Source organism: Cavia porcellus, unplaced genomic scaffold (genome assembly GCF_034190915.1).
Source record: "Cavia porcellus strain 051 isolate PalLab524CR breed Dunkin Hartley unplaced genomic scaffold, mCavPor4.1 scaffold_31, whole genome shotgun sequence".
NCBI lineage: Eukaryota > Metazoa > Chordata > Mammalia > Rodentia > Caviidae > Cavia > Cavia porcellus.
In genome coordinates, this window is record NW_026947514.1 from 13,503,623 (window position 1) to 13,525,722 (window position 22,100).

Sequence of the window (22,100 nt, forward strand, 5' to 3'; positions counted from 1 at the left end):
TGAGCTGGGAAATTCAGATATTTTTAAAAAGAATCAGGTTATAACTTTACAGCGTATAATTAATTAAATCATAGGCACATTAAATGTAAAAATATCAAGTTCTACAAATACTAGACATAAAGAAGCACAAATATGTCACTGACATTGGTATGAGAAACCTTTCTAAAGCGTGACACAATAGGAAAAAGCTCCAAGGAATATCACGCTAGCTCTGTTACATGTCAATTTAAAAATATATATTATAGGAAGCTACGAGAATTATCTGACAAGTAAATGTGTCAATCTCTTTCATATATATATACATACACACACACACACACACACACACACACACACATATATATGGATTTTGGTTTTCTGAGATAGGGTTTCACTATATAGTTCAGGCTAGCCTTTAGCTCACTATATAGATCAGGCTGGCCTTGAACTCACTGCAATCCTCCTGTCTCAGCCTCCTGAGTGCTGAGATTATGGGCATATGCTATCATATCTGGCAATGTCTTTCACATATTAAGTATATACAGTTGGTAAGAAAAATGTGATTGAATATAACAGAATATAACAAAGAATGTGCATGATCCTTCTTTAAAAGCAAACAGAGCAAGAAGGATGTCTAGAGGTGCCTGTTGACTTTCCCTCCATAACAAAGAAGAAAGCAATAGTTATTTCACTGAGGGTCTGAGGCCAAGGGCCGGGGTGTGATGCTGACATGGTGGAGATGTTGTTGAGCCTAGTGATACACAATGGACTTATAAAGAAGGGAACTAAGTACACAGTATCTCCAGAGATCAACGCAGTACCCAGAGTGACTTTGCTTGGTGGGAAAGACTAGGCAGGAGGTTCCCAGTGATCCCCCTCATGCCACAGATATCTGAAGCATTTGCCAGGGAGAAGCCAGCTGGTCTAAGCCCAGTTTGGGGAGCTTGTGGGTTACTTTACTGCCATATTGCTCTGGAGAGACACCTTGGCCCCATCCAGTCCACTGGCCCAGATTTGCACTGCCCAGCACCATCTTGAGTCCCTGTTGGCCCTACATGATGTTACGTAGTTGGGAAGCAGCTCCATCAGCCCAGCCCTGCAACCAAGAGGGTGTCCTTGCTCACCACTCCCAGCCCTGGGAAGCCTCTAGGAGCCTATGTTAAGAAACTCAGTTCACTGAGGTCCTGGGAAGTAGCAAGATAGTCCTCGCTACCCACCCAAAACCCCAGTAAGCAGCCTAGGAACCCACACTAAGTGATTAGGCCCAACAAGGCCCTAAGCAGCAGCCTGAGACCCGCTTGCCTACCTTCAGGTCCTGGCTGAGGGGTGGGGGATCAAGCAGAGGTCATATGAAGCCACCTCAGGCATTGACAGGTGCTCTGTCAATAGGACAGAGCAGAGAACCCAGAAATAGATCTATGTATTGAAGCTAACTGACTTCTGACAAAAGCATCAAAAACAAAAGGCTGAGAAAGGTAAATCTCTTTAATAAATGATGCTAAGGAAACTGGGTATCTACATGCAGAAGAGAGATACTAGCTATCTACAAAAATCAACTCCAAATAGATCAAAGACTTAAATGGAAGAGGCAAAACTGTGAAATCACTCTAAGAAAACATGAAGGACACTTCAGGTCTTGGCCTGGACAAGATTTATTGGATACAACTCCAAACCAAAGGCAACAAATGCAAAAAATTGACACACAATGTTATATCAAACTAAAAAAAAAAAAACTTCTGAAAGCAAAGGAAACAACCAATAGAATAGAGACAATCTACAGAAGGGGAAAAAATATTTGCAAACTATATACCTGACAAGGGAAGAGATAAGGAACTCCACTCAAACAACAACAACAATTATTATTATTATGCAATTAAAACAGGCTAATAACCTGACCAGACATTTCTCAAGACAGCATATATGAATAGTCAAGTATATGAAAAAATGCTCAGTATTACTGATTACTAGTAAAATGCAAACCAGAACCACAGTGAGCTATTATCTAGCCCAAGTCAGCATGGCTAACATCAAACACACACACACACACACACACACACACACACACACACACACACACAAATGCAAACAAAGATATGGAGAAAGGGGAACTTGCATGTAACACTGGTGAGAATGTAAACCAGTAGAGATACTTTAGAAAGCAGCACAGAACTTCCTCAAAATACTAGAAACAGTCATTTGATCCAAGAATCCCACTACTGAGTACATATCTGAAGGAAACGTAGTCATTATGTCAAAACACAACTGTCCCTGTTTTTTCTAGCACCAGCTACAGTAGCCAAGGTATGCAACTAAACTAGGTGTTCCTTCCCACATGAATGGACAAGACAGAGTGAGAAATATACCCAGCAGATTATTTCTCAACCATTAAAAAAGGAATAAAATTCTGTAATTTGCAGTAACATGAATGAAACTGGAAGCCATTATGTTAAGTAAAATAAGTCACACACAGTAAGTCAAGAATGCATATTCTCACATATGGAAGCTAAAAAGTTGATGTGATAAAAGTAAAAATAGAGATTGCTTCTTGCTACCACAGGAACCCAGGTGATGGAGGCCCGAGGGGGACAGCTGTACCACTTGCTACTGCCAGGAGGGAAGTGAGCCGCGTGGGAAGTCCGGAGACCAGAAAGAACATCAGCAACACAGTAGTCAACACAGTCCCAACTAAGTTGCACTGGATGGACAGGGGAGGCCAGAATGTGAAAACAGAAATAACAACAACAATATGAGACTGCAGGTGACTGAGGCCTTCATAGGACTGGCACCCAGCTCGGGAGGAATCCAGAACTCGACAGAAGGCATCCCTGAAGAGCAGACTTTTCCTAGAGAGGCCTTGATGCTAGTGACATAGCTATCTATTACAAAGACTCACAAGGATCAGCACACAAAACAAAACAAATTTTTCTTGAAATAGAAAAAGACAAGATGAAGGAGCAAAACTCAATCTCAGCCCTCCAGCCAATCCAGAGCAAGCCCCAGAAGACACTGGCATAGAAGAAATTGGAAGACACACACTCCAGAGTTCTGAAATGATAGCAACTGAAGAAACAAATCCGTGAGGCGATAGAGGAAATTAGATCAGCAATAATCTCTCAGGTTAACCAAGAGATATCATTTTTAAAGGAAATGTTTGGTAAATCTGGAGCAGAGATAGATAAGAAAGCAATGGTGATAGGAAGAGGATGGAAATCACGATGGTCACTATAAGAAAGAAATAGAATGCATGAAATGGATTCAAGCGATATTCAGGAAATCAAAAGTTTCACTGAAAGCCAGCAAAACCACTTGAATGAAGCTGAAGATAGATTTTCAGACAGGATCATGGCTAGCAACCATGAAAGGAAAGATCCCTTGAAAATAACAAATTATCAGGAAACACAAAGAAAAGTAATATAAGAATAATTGGTGTCAAGCAGAGCCAGGATGGAGGGTACTGGTGCTTGGAGGATGGGGCCTAGCACCAAAGGGAGGAGCATGGCTGGGGAGCTGTGGTTTAGTGGTACCCAGGCCAAGATTGGTCCCAGGCCCAGGCATTGATGAGCACCCACTCTGTAACCCCTTTGCAGGCATGGAGGAGTCTCGCACGGACACTGAGGCTGAGATGTGGTCAGCGAGGCACCTGCGTGGCTGCTCAGCTGCATAGAGGCTGAAGTTGCAGTGGATGCAACATCTGAGGATTCCTACAATATGCTAGGCAGCCTGCAGCCAGCCCTGCCCAGCCTGCTGGGGACTCTGCAGCCTGGGCCCTGGTCATCAACTGTGAGGATGTGGGTATGGCTCAGGCAGAGAGCTGGAGCTGTGGACCTGAAAAGCATTTGGAACAAGACCAAGTGTAATGTGAAGGTTCTTCTTGACAGCACAGGCTCTGAGCTAAAATAAAAGATTCACTCCTTTACAGGATTCCTGCCTGCCATAAAAAAGACCATGTATAAAAGGCTCCTCCCTGAAGATACGATGTTAAGGGAAAGAAAAGTGACCAGTGGAGCCAAGATCATGGTGGTTGGCGCCATGATAAATGATGTTTTAGCAGCATACACACCCAAAGATGCTTTGCAACGGGATGCAAAGGCTGGAGAGAACAAGAAGGAGCTTCTCTGCAGGCAGACACAACACAGGAGAGTGTTGGATAAAGGAAAACTTGAAGATGTGACCTCTTCTGTGAAGGTGTCCAGGAGCGCCTGCCAGGGATTGCTTTGTCGGGCATATACAGTAAGTCTGGAGAAGAGAGACTCATTTTTAAGTCTAGAGCAAGACCAGCTGTGGATTGGTGCTACAGGTGGACTGACAAGCTACCCATGGGCTCCAGTAAAGATGTGGCCACTGAACCTATGGAAGGACACAAAGAATAACCACGGGCCCCATGGAAGCCTCTTACTCCTCGGTGTACTGGGTTCCAACTCAGTATGTGGATGCAATCCAAGACACTGCGCTGGGCAGATGGCAGTATTTTGAAAGCACTTTCATTTGTGGCCCAGAAGACTGACCCAAAGCAAAGGGCATTGTGGAAGAGATCCAATAGCACCCTGGATTTCAGAGTTTTGCAGCTTTGTTCATAAAACAGTCTCTCCGCAGTCTGAGGTGATGTGACTGAAGCCAGAGGTGACTCACTTTCACCATTAGCTTAATTTTAACAGTGTCACCAGTTCCATTTCTCGCAGTCAGCTTCATACCATTTTTAAAGTCAGTACTGTTGAAATCAATAAATCTGAATTCTGACCGCATTGTGCGGAATACTCTAGTCTGTTTGAGAGTAGGCTTGCCAATTAATGTTGAGAAGGGAATCATCAAAAGCTTTGTTTTTTGCTTTTAAAATAATTGCAACCAGCATATTTTCATAAACCTTTGGTTGCAAACATTTGGATTGCGTTGTGCTAAGTTGGGGTGTTTTTTCTTTCTTGTTATAAAGTTGTATGCAAAATGAGGGTTTTAGTGAGCCATATTTTCTTGTCCATTGATTCAGATTTAATTCTCTCCCTTTTAAATTTTTTCACTACCCCTAGATTTGAGTTTTTATTTTAAAAACCCAAAGATATCAGTTCCTCTTTTGGACTTCATTGCCACCGCCTTTCCTGGGCTCCCTTTCACCATGCGGCTGCTGCTTGGGAATGCACGGGGGGAGAGGAAGAGCTGTGAGCTCTCACCTTGCCATGGTGTTTGTGGAGCAGCAGAGAATCTCAAAGTGACTCCTGTCTACACATTTTGCCCTTTGGACCCTAGCTTCTGAGGAGTCCCATTACTTGTCTGATGGCCATCAGCAGCCCTCACTGAGCATGGTTTCAAAAGCCAGGCTGCTCCAGAGCCCAGCTCTAAGGAGAAGCCGGGTAGAAGATGATTGATACAGCCATATCACCACAGACCTAGAGACCTCCTTTCTTTGGAAGTTTTCAAGACGTTCTTAAGCGGTCCAATGACTATTTTAATTCTGCTTTTCCACTTGGTCCTTCTGCTCATGCATTAAGTTCAAGTGTCCTTTACCCCAGGTTCAGAGGTGCTGCCTTTGTCAGTTAGAAGACATCTGGTCTATGATAGGATTATTTCCAAAAGATGAAAAATATTTCCAAAAGATGAGAAGTATAAAACAAAAAGAGGCCTTTATGCTGAGAACAAGGAGAGAGATGACCGGCACCCCCCACCGCTGGTGTCCGGCGATCTCTCCGGCGGACACGTGGCGTGGGGGTAGGTAAGTAGCCTGGGTTTGGGGTGGAACCTCAGGCAGGCATTAGGGATGCACAGGTAGCCCATTGGTCCTAGGTTTGGCGCCACAGGTAAATCCCTAGGGGCGGCGGGGAGATAGGGGCTTCCTGCTTCCGGTTGAGGCTTTCCGGGCTACAGTGTCCTGTCTGGGCCAAAACCCTTTCAGTCTAGAGGGTTGGCCAATGGTATCTGAACAACAGAAGTGGGATAAATTGCTTTCACCATAAGCTCATCTTCTGGGTTTAGCTCTTGCTTTCTTTGTATATGTGAACTTCTGACGTCTCCTTATGATTTGATTGATTCTGAAATAAGGGACAGTCTCTTAGTGGATGATACCCTTTGTGCTGTTTGCTGTTTCTTTGCTGCTGTCTTTGCAATTCTCCTCTTGGTGGTTGCAGGCTTTTATACTAAGGTTTGGTGAGAAATCTTCCCACCTTCACACTTTGGATTCTAAGCTGTGAAGTGTATTAGCATGTGTTCACTTAAGATAACTATTCCTCATGAAGCAGATAATGACCATATTCTATGCCCCTCTAAGCTGTAATTCAGGAATCCAGCCCATATAAACAGATTCTTGCTTCTTGTGGGGTAATCAATACCAAGTTATGCATCTGGGCAAGAGAATCTACTCTTTGCTTTTTGGGGGACAAGAGTATGTATATGGAGCACAGCACCCAAGAAACTGTCTGTTTTCATCCCTTGAAGAAGGACTGGTCATTGTGCTTCTCTGTTCTCAATGGCCTGAAGTTCTTGGGGAAAAGAGGACACCTTGGCTACTTGTCCCAGCCGCCTGTGGTTGACAGGACTACATGGAAACTGATCAGGCAGCAGCTGAATTCTGCCCTTTTTGTTTGCCGATGTTCCCATCCTAAAGACTTGCCTAGCAGTGCCAACACCCACTTCTGGTCTCTCAAAGCAGGTGTTTCTGTCCCCAGATTGGCTCTGCAGCCCCTCTCGCCAGCTTCACTGTCCCTTCCTCTTAGTGAGGGTGTGTACCATCCTCTCCTTGCTGTCCAAGGGCCAAGCTGCTTCTCACTCCACTGGTGTCATTTCAAGAGGACCAAAGCCTGTGAGCCTTTTTTATTTTCAGTAAAATGGTGCTTTTTTTCTTACTTCACAATACTATATATAAAAATAATGTAAATGACATCTTTTCGTATGGAGCTTTTGAATATTGTTTTGAAGAGCTCATTGAATCTGCTATTCCAGTCCCAAGCTCTGGCTCCTGACCCTGGCCACAGGGAAGGCCTCGCTGGAAGCTCTCCGGACAGCAGAGGCACTCAGCACCGGAAGCCCATGGGTGAAGTGTTCTGAGATCCATGTCTGGATCATAGAAGTATTCACTGTTTTGTTATTACATCCTGTGTGTAGTGAGTCTCTTTATATATTTCTTACTGTTTGGAGTTTAATGACTAAATCTGTGTGAGCAAATTGAAATTCTCTTCCCCGTAGGTAGCATCATAGGGTTTTATTTTTATTCCTCAGGATTATCTCTGTACAGTTCTGTCAGTGTAAAGGAGACCAGAACTGCCCCTGTCTGTGCAGGGGGCATGCAGGGAGATAAATGAAGAGCTGCCCCCCACACAGGGCCTCTTGACAGACAGAGTCACCGGAAGTGAGGAATGGAAGTGACTTACTTGCCTATGCTGAGGCTGCTCTGGGACTTGTTACTCTAGAGCCTTCTGGGGCTTCTTTCCCATCTCGAGTTGGTACTGGTGATCCTCCTACAGATTCACTCACAGACACATTGCCCTTCTTTCCCTCCCTGGAGTGACTTGGCAGAATAATAAGACAACATAATCTCTGCTGGTCCAGGTCCTCTCAGCACCCTTTCTGTCAGTCAGGTGAGAGAACTTAGATTTGTGAGTTGCTGTAACTCTGGTATGAAGTATTTTAATCTATGATAGGCTTTTTGCAAATAGTGTCTGCTCTTTTTAAGTGAAGTTTAACTGAGCTAAGGATGCACTGTCTTATAATCTTGTGAACAGGATAGGGGCCCAAGTGAGACCCTCAGTAGGCTTCTTAGTTGCTGCTTTACTTCATAAGGACCAAAGAGATTAACTTTGCCACTCCTCACAGAAGTTGCCGCATTTCACCCAGAGGAACTCATTTGCCTCATGTCAGTGAACCACGTGCCTGGAAGAGCTGTGCGTGTGCTTGCATTTGGCCAACCATTCTCTGCTAGGGGCTGGAAGAATAACGGGCACATTCAATGTGCCAAGAGTCAGGCCATACAAGGGAAGGCTTTGCTTCCCACTGAGAGACCTTTCTGCTGCTCCTTGCTTCTGGCTTGGAAAAGCATGGTCCCTTTGTCTTAAGGCAAAGTAATCTGCAGTTAGGATGGCATCCGTTTTATCTGTAGTAGGATGCAGCAGTCTTTCTGAAGTTATAGGTGGTCAGGAGCTCTCTGACATGCAGAACATCTGGTGGGTTTACCTGCCAGGCTGGGTGCTTTTATTGCTTTCTAACTTTCTAAATTTTTTTCTTTCCTAAAGAGTTCTACAGTTACCTAAAAAATATATGTAAGTATCAGGTTTTCTTGCAGTGTACACTCTGTTCTCATTTTGTTTTTATATCAAATGCATGTTTGGGAGGAAAAGAATGCATTTAGTCCATTAGATTTACACTTCTGGATTTTTTATAACAGTGCAACCTTGACTGTCTTTATTGTTCATTCTGTAAGATGAGTCTATCAACTAAGTTTGATAGTTAAAAAACAATTTGTGTCAATGAAAAGGCAGGAGCCAACACAAATGACGTAAGAAAAACTATTTGCAGAAATAATAGCAGAAAATCTCCCAAACTGGGGAAAAGAACCTGATATATAGATAAGTAAGGCACATAGAACCCAATTAACCATAACCAAAATAAATATACACCCAGACATATAATAATTAACATCCCAAAAATTCAGCATAAGCACAGAATAGTAAAACCTGTTAGAGCAAAGAAAAAGCACCTATAAAGGAAAGCTCATCAGAATCACAACAGACTTCTCAACACAAACTCTCAAGGCGAAAGGAGCTTGGAGTGAAGTATTTCAAGTCCTGAAAGAAAACAACTTCCAACCCAGATTGATGTACACTGCAAAATTATCTTTCAAAATTAATGGACAAAAAGATACTTCCATGACAAAGAACAGCTGACGACATTCATGACCACCAACCCAACATTACAAAGTATATTGTAAGATATTTTAGACAGAGACAAAAATGTCCACGATTTTAAGAACAACAATAGAAAGAAGTCACCAAGCAGGGCAAGCAATTAAACAAAGGGGAAAAGTAGGGAACCACGAGCAGGAACATAACATGACACAGATAATCCAAAACATATCATTTATTACCATCAATGTAAATGCCCATGATTCACCAATTAAAAGAAACAGAATGGTAGAATGGACCAAGAAACAAAATCCAACAATATTCTGCATACAAGAAATGCGTTTAACTAAAAAAGTAATTCACAGACTAAAAGTCAAAGGATGGAAAACAATACCCCATGCAACAGAAACCTAGAAAAAAGCAGGGCTAGCTATTCTGTTTGCAGACAATGTGAACTTCAAACCAAAAATGATTAAAAGAGATGAATAAGGTCACTATATACTTGTTAGTGGAAAAATTCAAGAGGAAGAAGTAGCAATATAAATCTATATGTGCCAAATATATGGGCCTAACTATATAAGACAAATATTAATAAACATGAAAAAATCTATAAGGAATAATACAGTTGTAACAGTAACTTACTACCTTATTGTCACAAAGAAATAGGTCAAAAAACCAAAAAAATCATCAAAGAAATAGAACTGAATTAAATCTATGAACAAAATGACTAGTAGACATTTACAGAGTATTACACCTAACAACATCTGAATGCACATTCTTCTCAGCTACACATGGGACCTTCTATAAACTAGACCATTTACTAGCCCGTAGGACATGCTTAAGGAAATGCAAAGGACATGAAATTGTCTCATCCATATTATCTGACCATAGTACAATAATATTGGAAATTAATAACAAATGAATTTGCAAAAACTCCATAAACACAAGTAAATTAAATAACATACTCCTGAACAACCAATGGGTCACAGATGAAATTAAAGAAATTAAACAGTATCTATAATCAAAAAATGCAAATACAACTTACACAAACCTGTGGGATACAATGAAAGCAGTCCTAAGAGGGAAATTCATAGCGGTGAATTCTCATTCCAGCAAAACAGAAAAACCACAAATAAACAACCTAACACTACACCTCAAAAGAAGAGCAAGTCAAGTCTAAAGTCGATAGAAGGGAGGAAATTATAAAGATCAGAGTAGAAATTAACACAGTTGAAACTAAGGAAACAATACAAAGAACAAATGAATCAAAGAGTTGATTCTTTGAAAGAATAAGCAAGATTAATAAACTCCTGGGGAAAAAAACTATAATTCATGCAATAAGGAACAAAAATACAGAAATCACTACAGATCCTGTAGACATTCAGAAGATCATCAATACCTACCTACTCTGAACACTTTTACTTGCATAAGATAGAAAACACAGAAGAAATGGTGATTCTTTGAAATCTATGAATTATCAAAGCTGAATCAAGAACACATAAAAATATTGAATAACAATATCAGTTAATGAAATGGAAAACATAATAAAAACTTACTAACAAAGAAAAACCTGGTTCCTGATGGATTCACAGCTGAATTCTATAAAAAATTTAGAGACGATTTAATGCAAATACTGCTTAAACTCTTTAATGAAACTTATAGGAAAGCAATTCTCCTTAACTTATTCCTGGAAGCAAATATTATTCTGATATCAAAACCAGAGAAAGACACCATCCCCAAAAGAGAACTACAGGCTATCTCCCTAATGAACATAGAAGCAAAAATCCTCAAAAAAATACTAGGCAACAGAATCCATCAAGAAGATTATATACCTGACTAAGTGGGATTTATCCCAGGAATGCAGGGATGGTTCAACATATGCAAATCAATAAACATAATATATCGTATCAACACAACCAAAGAAAAAAATCATGCAATAATCTCAATAGATGCTGAAAAAGCTTTTAATAAAGTTCAGTGCTCATTCATTAAAAAAAAACCAATCCTACTGAAAATCATAATAGATGATCTTTACCTCAATCTGATAAAACCTATCTATGACAAACCTATAGTCAATATCACAGTAAATGGACAAAAACTGAAAGCTTTTACTTTAAAATCAAGAACAAGAATATCCACTAGCATCATTCTTATTCAATATAATTCTGAAAACATTAGCTAGAGCAATTAGACAAGAGAGAGAAATAAAAGGAATAAAGATAGGAAAGGAAGAAGTTAAACTACCATTATTCACAGATGACATGATACTTTATACAGCAGACTCCAAAGATTCAACCAAAAGACTTTTAGAATTAGTAAACAAATTCAGTAGCATATCTGGATACAAAGTCAACACTCAAAAAATCAATAGCATTCCTTTACAAAAATAACAAGTTTATTGAGAGAGAAATTATGGAAACTACACCCTTTATAATAACATACAAAATAGTGAAATACTTAGGAATCAACCAAATGAAGGACATAAAATATCTATACATTGAAAATTACAGCAGTCTAAAAAAAGAGATCAAAGAAGATATCAGAAAAATGCTTTGCTCTTGGATATGAAGAACCACCATTGTAAAAATGGCCATATTCCAAAAAAATTTTATGCAGATTTAATGAAATCCAGGTTTAAAAAATATCTTTAGCATACCTCACAGACCTAGAAAAAACATTCCTAAAATTCATCTGGCAACAGAAGAGACCTACAATAGCAAAGACAGTCCTGGGAAACAAAGATAAGGCAGAAGGCATCACAATCTCTGACTTGAAATTATACTACAAAGCTACTATGATAAAATCAGCACGGTACTGGCAAAAAACAGACCTGAGGATCAATGGAACAGATTAGAAGGTGCAGACATAACTACAAACACACTCGGCCACCTTATTTTTGACAAAGAGACCAAACATGTTCACTGGAAGAAAGATAGCCTCTTTTAACAAATGATGCTAGAAAAACCAGCTTTCCAATGCCAAATACTAAAACTAGCCTCATATCTGTCACCATGCACTAACCTAAAGTCAAAATGGATGAAACATCTAAATATTAAAACAGAAACACTAAATCTACTGGAAGAAAAGGTAGGCAGAAATCTTGAAGAAGACAGGGGTAGGCAGAGTTCATGAACAAAAACCAAACTGCATGAGAAATACTTCAAAGAATAAACCACTGGGATCTCATCTTATTAAAAAGATTTTACACCTCAAAGGAAATCATGAACAGAGTGAAAAGAAAATCCACAAATTGGGAAAAATTTTTTAGCTCACTGTCCCTCAAAGGACTATCCAGAACATAAAGAACTGAAAAAAATCAGGGCCCCCAAATTCAAAGATCCAATCCCAAAATGGGCATTAGAGATGAACATGAAATTCTCATATGAAGAAAAACAAATGGCAAATACATGTATGAAAAAAATTGTGGAAATCAGTGTGGAAATTCTTCCAAAAATGAGATTTGGAGGCCACATCTGCTCCAGTTATTTGCCTTCTGGGTGCTTTTTCCATAAGAATTGAAACATCATGTCACAATGATATATGTGCACTCATGTTTATAGCAACACAATTGTAATAGCTAAATCTTGGAAACAACACAAATGTCCACCAGCCACTAAATGGATAAAAAAAGATGTGATTTTTTTTTATACAATGGAATACAAGCTATAGAGAGGGACAAACTCGAGGTTTTTAGGTAAATGGATGCAAATTGAGGCCATACTCATAGTTGAAATAAATCAGACCCACATGTGTAAACATGGGATTGTCTCTTTAATGTAGAAAACCAAAAGATAGCAAGAGCCAAAATATATAACAGATATTGTGAAAGTCAAAGGGGAAGACACTGCTTAAAAGGAAAGAATAATTGGGATGGAAGAAAGGAGATGATCTTATCTCCTTTCTTATCTTATAGATAATTGTACTACTGATCTCTATTAGTTCATAAAAAAGAATGCTTGTGCTTTAATTGTTTGGTCATTTTTCATGCCCATATCTTGTAATCTGAGCAACTGTTTTGAAGATAACAACACATAATGTATTAACCATTGTTAATCTCCTATTATATTGATTTGAAATTTTGCATCATTGGTTTTATTATTTTTTTGTTTAAAAAAAGTAAAACAGAATAGTGGTTACCAGAACCTGAGAAGGGTAGGGAGGAGCTGGAGAGGGTGAGTGGATGGTCAACAGGGACCACACAGTTAGATGACAGACACAAATTCTAGTGTTTTTTTTTCAGTATGGTAGGATAGGATAACTATTGCTGATGACAACTGAGTATTTCAGAATAGCCACTAGAGAGGATTCTGAAAGTTTTCAGAACAAGGAAATGATAATTGTCTGATGATATAGACAACAGCTGCCCTAATCCGATCATTACACATACACATCTACTGAAACGTCACATTGTAACCCCTAAATATGTACACTTACTCCATTGCCAATTAAAGATTTAAAAAAAGGAGACACAATCGTTAAAATCCTCTGAAATAATTAGTTTTCATTTAGTCTGTGAAGAAATGTAAATTAAAAGATTTTTGCCTATCAAAAATTCGGTGAGGTTTTTTGGATGCCAAGTGTTTGCCAACACCCTCAACTGCCGAGATTGATGAGTACTTCATTCCTAGAGAGCGGCTAGGCTACACGCGTGTATCAGGAACCTTAGCAATAGTCATTGCTTGGCATGTCTGGAGTCCACTTCAGGGAAATGAGAAAATGAGGGATTCCAAAATTTTGAAAATTCAATAAATTTCAAAAGTGTCTCGTGTAGTATTATTCATAATGGGAAACAGTAGTAGCAACATAAGTACCTAGACTGGGCGGACAGTGAAATAAATTAGCAAGCAAGTAGACTGATGAAGTAGGAGGTGGCCAATTACATGACACTGGCTTTTAATGATTTAAGATACTTTCTTATCACTATAAGAATATATATAGACTCAATTATGTGAAAATGTTAAATAAAAAGGCTTATTATGATAAAATATTGGTCAGTTATTTTTGGCTGATGATCTTATGAGTAATATTTTATTTTTAGGACTGCCTGAAAATTCCCATAATTTCCACAATGAACAAAGAGATGGAAAGTCGTCTACTTAAAAATTGAAAAGATATTGCTGAAAAACTTAGGATTTCGTTTTTAACTATGAAGAAATAACAGGGACTGGATCTTCTCTCTTGCCTTAAATGTCTAAAAACAATGTAGAAACACATCAAGGAACAATTTGTAGAAATTGACCAGCAGGCAGCACATAGGGAGGAGATCACTGGCACAAAGGCCAAGAAGACAGAAATCAAAATACACTATTTTAAACTGCCTGTCGTGTATGTAGTATGCCCTAGTAATTCTGCAAGGTAGTCTGTAAAAGGATAAACACAAATATTATAAACCGTTAAGTGCCTGTTAAAATAATAGAACAAAGAATTTTATCTAGTAAACTAACAAAGATAAAATGGAACCATAAAAATTTAAATTATTCCATAAACATATGCTAATTTTATAAGGAAAAAAGAAAAATACTCAATAATTTCAAAACAAGGTAGAAATAGAGAACAAAGATAGAACAAGTATAAATAAATAGCAAGATGGTAGATTTAAACACAGCCATACCACAAAACACCTCAAATGTACATCTTTAAACACTGAATTTGAGGGCATTTATCATCAGTTTGGCAAGGGAAGAAGTTGGTATTCAATTATATACTATCTGTATGAAACACACCTTAAGGATAAAAAAGGGCTTAGATGTAATAGGATTAAAAAAATTCCACTTTAACACTTGCCAAAAGGAGGCTGAACTGGTGATACTCATAAATAAGATTCATTGTAGGCTAAAGGGTGCAGTGGAAGTTTTACCTGCATTAATATGATTAATATTAATTAGATTAATATTAATTAGATTAATATTGCTAGTCATTAAAAAACTCAATACACTAAAAACACAAAGTTTTGTTATGTTGATGTTTGCAACAGGATTAAATTAGAAAGCAGTGAGAGAAAGTTAAGTGTAAAATTCCCAGTTATTTAAAAATTAAGCAATATACTTCTAAATAACCCATAAATAAAAGAAGAAATAGAATTAGAAGCTACTTGAATGTAATGGTGATCAACACAGTGTATGAAAAATTAAATATCACATTCATCTTAAACAGTCCTCAAAGGGGAATATTACACAAAAAGAAAGTTCTCTAACCAATCATAGCTTCTGTCTTAAGAAAGGAGTAGTGGGCCAGGGGTGCAGCTCAGGGGCACAGTGGCTGCCTGGTAGGCGCAAGGTCATGAGTTCCATCCCTGGTCCCCTTGCCCAAAAAATATAGTAGAGGAAAAAGTACAAATCAAACAGAAAATATGGAGAACAGAAAACATAAAGAGCAGACATTTTTGAAAATTAGAGAGAGAGCCAGGCGTGGTGGTGCTAACCTATAATCCCAGCACTTGGGAGGCGGAGGCAAGAGGATTGCTGTGAGTTGGAGGCCAGCCTGAACGGGGTGGTGAAACCCTGTCTCAAAAAAAAAAGAATTACAAAGGGAAAAAGAGTGGAAACTAATGAAACAAAAAACTGTTTATTTCACCATGTCAATAAAGTTGACAATGGGGCTGGGGATTTAGCTCAGCGGCATAAGTGCCTGCCTTGCAAGCAGGCAGTCGTGAGTTCGATCCCTGGTACCGATAAAAACGAAAAAGACAAAAATAAATAAATAAATAAATAAAGTTGACAAATTCCTAAACAGATCAAGAAGAAAGGAAGACACCACAAAATCAGAGATGAGAGCAGGGATATTGCTGTGCCCCTACAGACGGTAAACTAGTACCAGGGCTGGGGATGTAGCTGAGCGGCAGAGTGCTCGCCTTGCATGCATGAGGCCCATGTTACAAGAAGTAAATCAGGCACACAGCGTAAATACCACATGCTTTCTTTTATATGAGAAACTCAAAATATAAATAGAGCAAAATAAAAGGCAGATAGTAGGAAATAAGGAGATAGATCTTTCTGAGATGGGAAGGGGATGCAGAGATGGGGTAGGGAGGGGAGGGAAGGAAACACGATGCAAGGAATCAAGATGTGTTATGTACGTGCACCTTCTCCTCACAGGGCGTGTAAACATTGTGCACCACCAACATGACTAATAAACACAAAATAAAATAATCTTCCCAGGAACTCTAAGCCCGGATGGCCTTATTGGTGAGTACCATTAAACACTGAAGGGATAGATAATACCAATTCTACAGGAACATACAGCCAACCGAAGAGGAAGGAATACTTTCTGATTTACTCTATGAATTCTGCATTGCTCTAACAGAGGAAAGACTTAACAAGAACTCTATGTCAATGGCTCTCGTGAACACAGATACAATAATCCTTACCATAATTTTAGCAAATCAAATCCAGTAAGAGACAAAAAGCACAGCACAACATGATCAAGGAGGATTTAGTACATTTAACTTGCAAATTAATGCCAGTACATTTAACTCGCAAATTAATGTTATTTACTGTCTCAACAAACTAACCCCCAAAAGACCCAAACTCACACACAATCACCAACTAGATGTAAAACAATCACTTGACAAAATCCAACAATCACTCCCAGAAAACTGGGACTAACCCAGAACTTCATCAATGGAATAAAGAGGAAATAAAAAACCCTCCAGCTAATATTATGTGTAAGGATGAGAAGCAAATTTCTGCCTTATAAACATGAACAACAGTAGGGTATCCATTTCTGTTGAATCTCATGCTAGAGGTTCTAGAGAAATCAGACAAACAGGAAAGGTAACAGGCAGTAAGTAAAATGCTCTTCATTTACAGGAGACATGATTGTCTAGGTGAAAATTCCAGTGGAATCTAGGAAAAAACTCAAGAACTAAATCAATGAGTTTAGCAAAGATGTAGGACACAAATATGACAATTTTAGTTCAATGCTTAGCTATGGACAATTTAAAAAGTAAAATACCATTTATGATAGTATCAAAAATATAAGCTCCTGAGGAAAAATTTTACAAAATATGTGAAAGAGCTGTATCCTGAAAACTGCAAAACATTAATTACTGAGAGAAATTAAAGAAGACCCACATATGTGGAGAAATGTGCCATGTTTATGGCTCAGAAGACTTAATATTTTATGATGTCAATTCTCCACAGACTGATCAATAGATTGAATGTGTTTCTAATCAAAGTGCCAGCAACATTTTTTTTTTTTGTAGAAGTTGGTGAGATAATTCCAGCTTTGTGTTTGTTTTTTGAGACAGTCTCACTATATCATTCAGGCTAGCCTTGAACTGTGTAGCTAAGGGCGGCCTCAAATTTGTGGCAGTCCTCCTGCCTCACCAGATTCCTGAGTGCTGAGATTACACGTGTGCACCACCATACCCAGCTTGACAAGTTAACTCTAAAATTTATATGTAAATGCAAAGGACCTGAAATGCTAAAACAAATTTTAGAAAGAACAATGTAAGAACCACTATCTGATTTCAGGAATTATATAGCTGTGATACTCTAGCTAATGTAGACCTCAACAGTATCAGGAAATAAACCCACATAATTGGCCATGTGGTCAATTGTTTTTTTTTTTTTTTACAAATGTGCTGAAGGGTAACTGTATGTGTCAACGTTGTGTTGCTATAACAAAACACCCAAGGCAGTCTAACATTAAAAAGAAGAGTTTTATTTAGTGTATAGTCTTGGAAGTTCAAAGGGATCCACCTGCACTGGCTCATCTCATGCCAGATGGCAACAGTGGATAGCAGGAGTAGAAGCATATGTGTGGTAAAAGGTTTACATTGCAAATCGGGCAGCCATTTGGGTGGGGCTAGGCTCATGCTTTCATAACAGTCCTCGCTCAAAAACTAACCAGAGTCCCATCAAAAGATCCCTTCTGAGGACAATGTCCCCAATAGACCTAACCACCTTCCACCAGGCTCTGCTCTCGAAGATTCATACCATCTCAGCATGCCACCACGGGGACCAAACCTCCCCCACAGGACCTTTGGGGACTATCTATCACCCAAATGACAGCAGTAGAAGAATGTGCCATCCCCAAATATGAATTGATAGTAATTGTGATGCAGATACAAGAAAAACTCCCTGCTCTCCCCATCAAACTAAAAGCATGATACATGGTAATTCCATAGGGGATACGGCACAAGTCCCTGGTACATACAAACACATACACGTGCATAGGGTTCTCCAAGCTCTTTCCAACATTCCCACTCAGGACCAGTCTTAGTTACTTCCTTGTTGCTGGGACAAAATACTCAACACCCACAAATGAATGACAGAGAGGTTTATTTTAACTCATAGTTTGCAGAGCTTTCAATCCATCGTTGGCCAGCTCTAAGGCAGGGGGGCGAGGCAGAGGAGCACGGCATGGGAGAAACAACCCACAGCACGGCAGCCAGGAAGCAGCAGCCGCAAGCTTCGCTTTCCTTATTTATTCCATTCAGGTTGCAAGCCTGTTGGTTGGCGCCACTCATACCCAGGGAGGTCTTCTGTCTTCAATAAATCCGTTCAACCACACTCAGAACAATGCTAAGCCAATCAGTGGACTAATCTAGCATCACACACCCATGATCCAGTCATTTCTAAAAGCCCTGGTAGCATATGAGGTTTATGGAACATTTTAGATATAAAATATACTGGTACCAAGGTCATCTATCCTTTCTGTTGTGTGCCTTGATGAATCTTCTATATCACCACCTGGTAGTCTGGGACTGTTACTCAGTATAAAGGTTATTTGAACATGAGCATTATAATATCCCTAAAGTCCATCTGATAACCAAGATGGCTATTGACTAACAAGTAGTGCTTTGCTCGACACAGGGATTCATGTCCTGGGGGGTCAGAGTGGCTGTGTGATTTCATTATGCCACTCAGAACGTCACACTATTTACAATTTATCAATTGTTTATTTATTGAATTTCCTATTTAATATATTTGGAATGTGGTTGACCACAGGTAACTGAAACAGTAGAAAACAAAACTGCAGAAAAGGGAGACGTGTAAATTTGTGAAAGTGTCTGTTCCCTTGCCCACCAAATACAGCAAAAGTTAGTCATGGGAGACAACTCTGGACCCATATCAGCCCAGAAGCAGCAGCACAGGAATCTACATGACAACCTCACTAACCTGCCCTTGTCTCCCCCTAAGTTCCTCACCATGTTTGCCTCCCCACAATTTGTCACCCCGGTGACTCAAAATCCTTTTCCTTTATCTTCTCACTTCTCTAAAAATGGGTTGATCTTTTGTTGAAATGCTATATAAGTATCCCCAATCTCAAGAATAACTTACTGACACATGCAACAATATAGGCAAACCTCATAATGACTATGCTGAATGAAACAAGTCAGTCAAAAAATAACACACACTGTGAAACTGATTTTATGCAACTGTAGCAAGTGCAGATTAATTCATAGTGCACATCAGTGGTTACCTGGGGATGGGGAGGAGAGGATGAAGGCCACTTGGGGACCAGGGATATGTTCACTATCTAAATTGACTAGGTGACTTTATAGATGCACACAGGTGTATGCACTCACGCACTCATTAAATATGTGCATATTTTTTTGTCTTAGTTTTCTCTTATTGATGAGACAAGTACTGAACACTCAAAATCAAGGAAGGAAAGATTTATTTAACTCACAGTTTGTGGAGATTTCAGTCTGAAATCAGCTGGCTCTGACGCAGGGTGGTGTGGCAGAGAGGGAACAGGTTAAGGTGGCAGAAGACAGCAAAAGCCACAAAAGCCAGAAAAGCCAGCCTCATTTCCTCCCTTTTATTGTATGCGAGGACACAACCCCAGCACGTGTAGCCCTCACATCATCTCCTTGTCCTCTTTTTGCACAGCTCAGGATATTTACAAAGTGAGGACCATGGCCTCTGCTGAGTCACTTTGTTAAACTTCTAGACTTCTCCAGTTGACACAATGAATCAATCATTACCACATCTTGGACTGTAAACAGCCACCCTAGGGCATGTTCTCTACACCCCAGGATGCAGTACTATTGAGTTAAATTTCTAAACTTCTCAAGCTGACACAATCTTTACAATTATGTCAATAGTACTTCAATAAAACTGCAAGAAATCTGATGGCTTATTTATCATTTTTGTAGTACTGGGGATTGAACCAGGGCCTTCACATTGAGCTACACCACCAGCATCCCACTTTCCTTTTGAGATAAGATCTCATTAAGTTGCTAAATTGCCCGGCTTGGGCTAGAACTTATAATCCTCCTGGTTTTCACAGTGCTAGGATCACAGGCCTGGGCCACCATGCCAGGAAAAAAACTTTTTTTCTAGGTACCTGGAATCAAACTCATGACCAAGCATAGTCATGAGTCAGGTAAGTGCTTGTGCTGCCATTGAGCTATATAGTTCATAACATATAGCTCCAGTTGTACTACTGAGCCTTGGAAAATGATACCAATTCCATGCATGTATTCAATGCTGGGAATATTGTCAATTTTCCAGTCATTTCTTGGGGAATGATTGGGGACTGCCAGGGACAGAGCTAGCTGGCTTCTAGCAGGGCCCCAACTCTTAGTTTTGATCTGAAGAAGCTATAATGTCCAGCAGGAGCCCCATCCAAGGGAGAATAAAGTGGCAGGTGGGGGACATCTGTCCTTCCTGTCACTCACCATTGGCAGGAGTTTAAATGGTCAGGTAAGAAATGACGTGACTCCAGCCCTCTCCCACCTATGCTGTTTGGATGCCATCATTTGTTTATTATCCCCAGGAAATGTCAGAGTGCTGCTCACAGTGGCCAGAAGAACAATCATAAAAATCCACTGTCCTAGGAAGAGAACAATGTTTGCTGATTTATTTCTCATCATGGAACTTGAAGCCTGCGGAAGTCCTTGGCAAATATTTCTTCAGTTCTCATTCAAACTCTCAGCCCTTCTACAGGGCATGATTAACTGGTCTTAGATAATTTAGAGGGTACCCCTGAATATTATAGGGGGTTTTATGAGGGATTATATTATGAGGGATTTTCTGGGGTGCAATGTTAAAATGAAATGTGTTTTAATTTATTTCCATGCATGTCCAGTTTACTATTTTTATTTCAACACAAGGTCTCATGGAGTTGTTAAGTTGCCCAGGTTGGGCTCCAGCTTTGGATCCTCCTGCCTCAGCTTCCCAGTGTGCTAGGATTACAGGCTGCATCATCACTTCTAACTCTAACAGTGGAGAAGCAACCTAACAATTTACTCTGGATGTGACTCTTTGAAAAGAGGCTTGGTACAGTAAGTACAGTGATTCCTCAGCATTTAATAACGAGGCTGGCACGTGTCCTGTTGGAATGTTTACCTTCTTGCACTTTGCTAAGCTTGTGGGAACCACAGTGTTCTCAGTGAATGGTAGAACTTGAAGAACCAGAAGAAATGAACAAGGCTTTTGAGTCTGTTACTCTGTAGGTAAGCCCAGACCCTGGAAGAATTGAACTGGAATTTAAGAGGACCCACTAGATGGCCAGGCTGTGGGTGTTATCTGCTGCTTATCTCCCCTCGTTCCACAAGTCAGAGTCTACTCTGAACCCTCCCTCCTCTCCCTGACAACCTCCCTGGTTCCCCTGAGACTGTGGGTCCTGCATTCCTGACATCTCAAATCTGACTACTCTGTCTCCTTGCCCGGATCACTGTAGACATCTTGAACCAGTCTTTCTGCTTCTGCCCACCCCCCAATACCCACTTGCTCCCAGCATCCAGAGTAAATTGTTAGGTTGATTTTCCACTGGGAGAGTTAGGGTGACCCAGCCTATAATCCCAATGCTCTGGGAAGCTGAGGCGGGAGGATCCCAAGTCAGAACGTGGCTTGAGCAATTTAGCAACTCAGTGAGACCTTGTGTTAAAATAAAAAAATAAATTGGATCTTGTTCCTCTTTCCCAAAGGCATCACCCTACTGCATGAAAAGAAATCACTCCCCTAACTCCCCATGGCTTCCATGGCTGCAGGCTTTGAATCTTGGCTCTGGCCAACCTCACTTTATTACACTCTGTCCAGGATTCCATATGCTACAGTGACCCTGGGCCATCCCAGAGTCCTTGCAGATCCTTTCCCCAGACCGTTTGTTACCTAAAGAGCAGCTGTCCCTCCCCAGCTGCACACTTGTGTTTCAGTTTGCTCATTTTTCAGAGCTCTGGTCCCTATCTCAAATGACTACTTTATGTACCGGGCAGTTTTCAAAACAAAGTGAGAGCACCTCACTGCCTCACTCTCTGTGGTGACTTCAGGGCCACACAGGTCCCCCAGGACTTCATCTTTTCAGACTCCCCTGAGCCATACCTTGCCTGACACCCACTCCTGGGTG

At 40.0% G+C, this 22,100-nt stretch overlaps 1 protein-coding gene and 1 pseudogene across 1 annotated transcript in view; one reads left to right on the top strand and one right to left on the bottom strand.

The window, feature by feature from the left end:
- The window catches only part of Kcnk13 (potassium two pore domain channel subfamily K member 13), a 143,200-nt gene that overhangs the window by 55,708 nt on the left and 65,392 nt on the right, over positions 1-22,100 (bottom strand). The gene's annotated exons all lie outside the window — the stretch shown is intronic.
- Positions 3,569-4,483, top strand: LOC106028184 (ubiquitin domain-containing protein UBFD1-like; annotated as a pseudogene).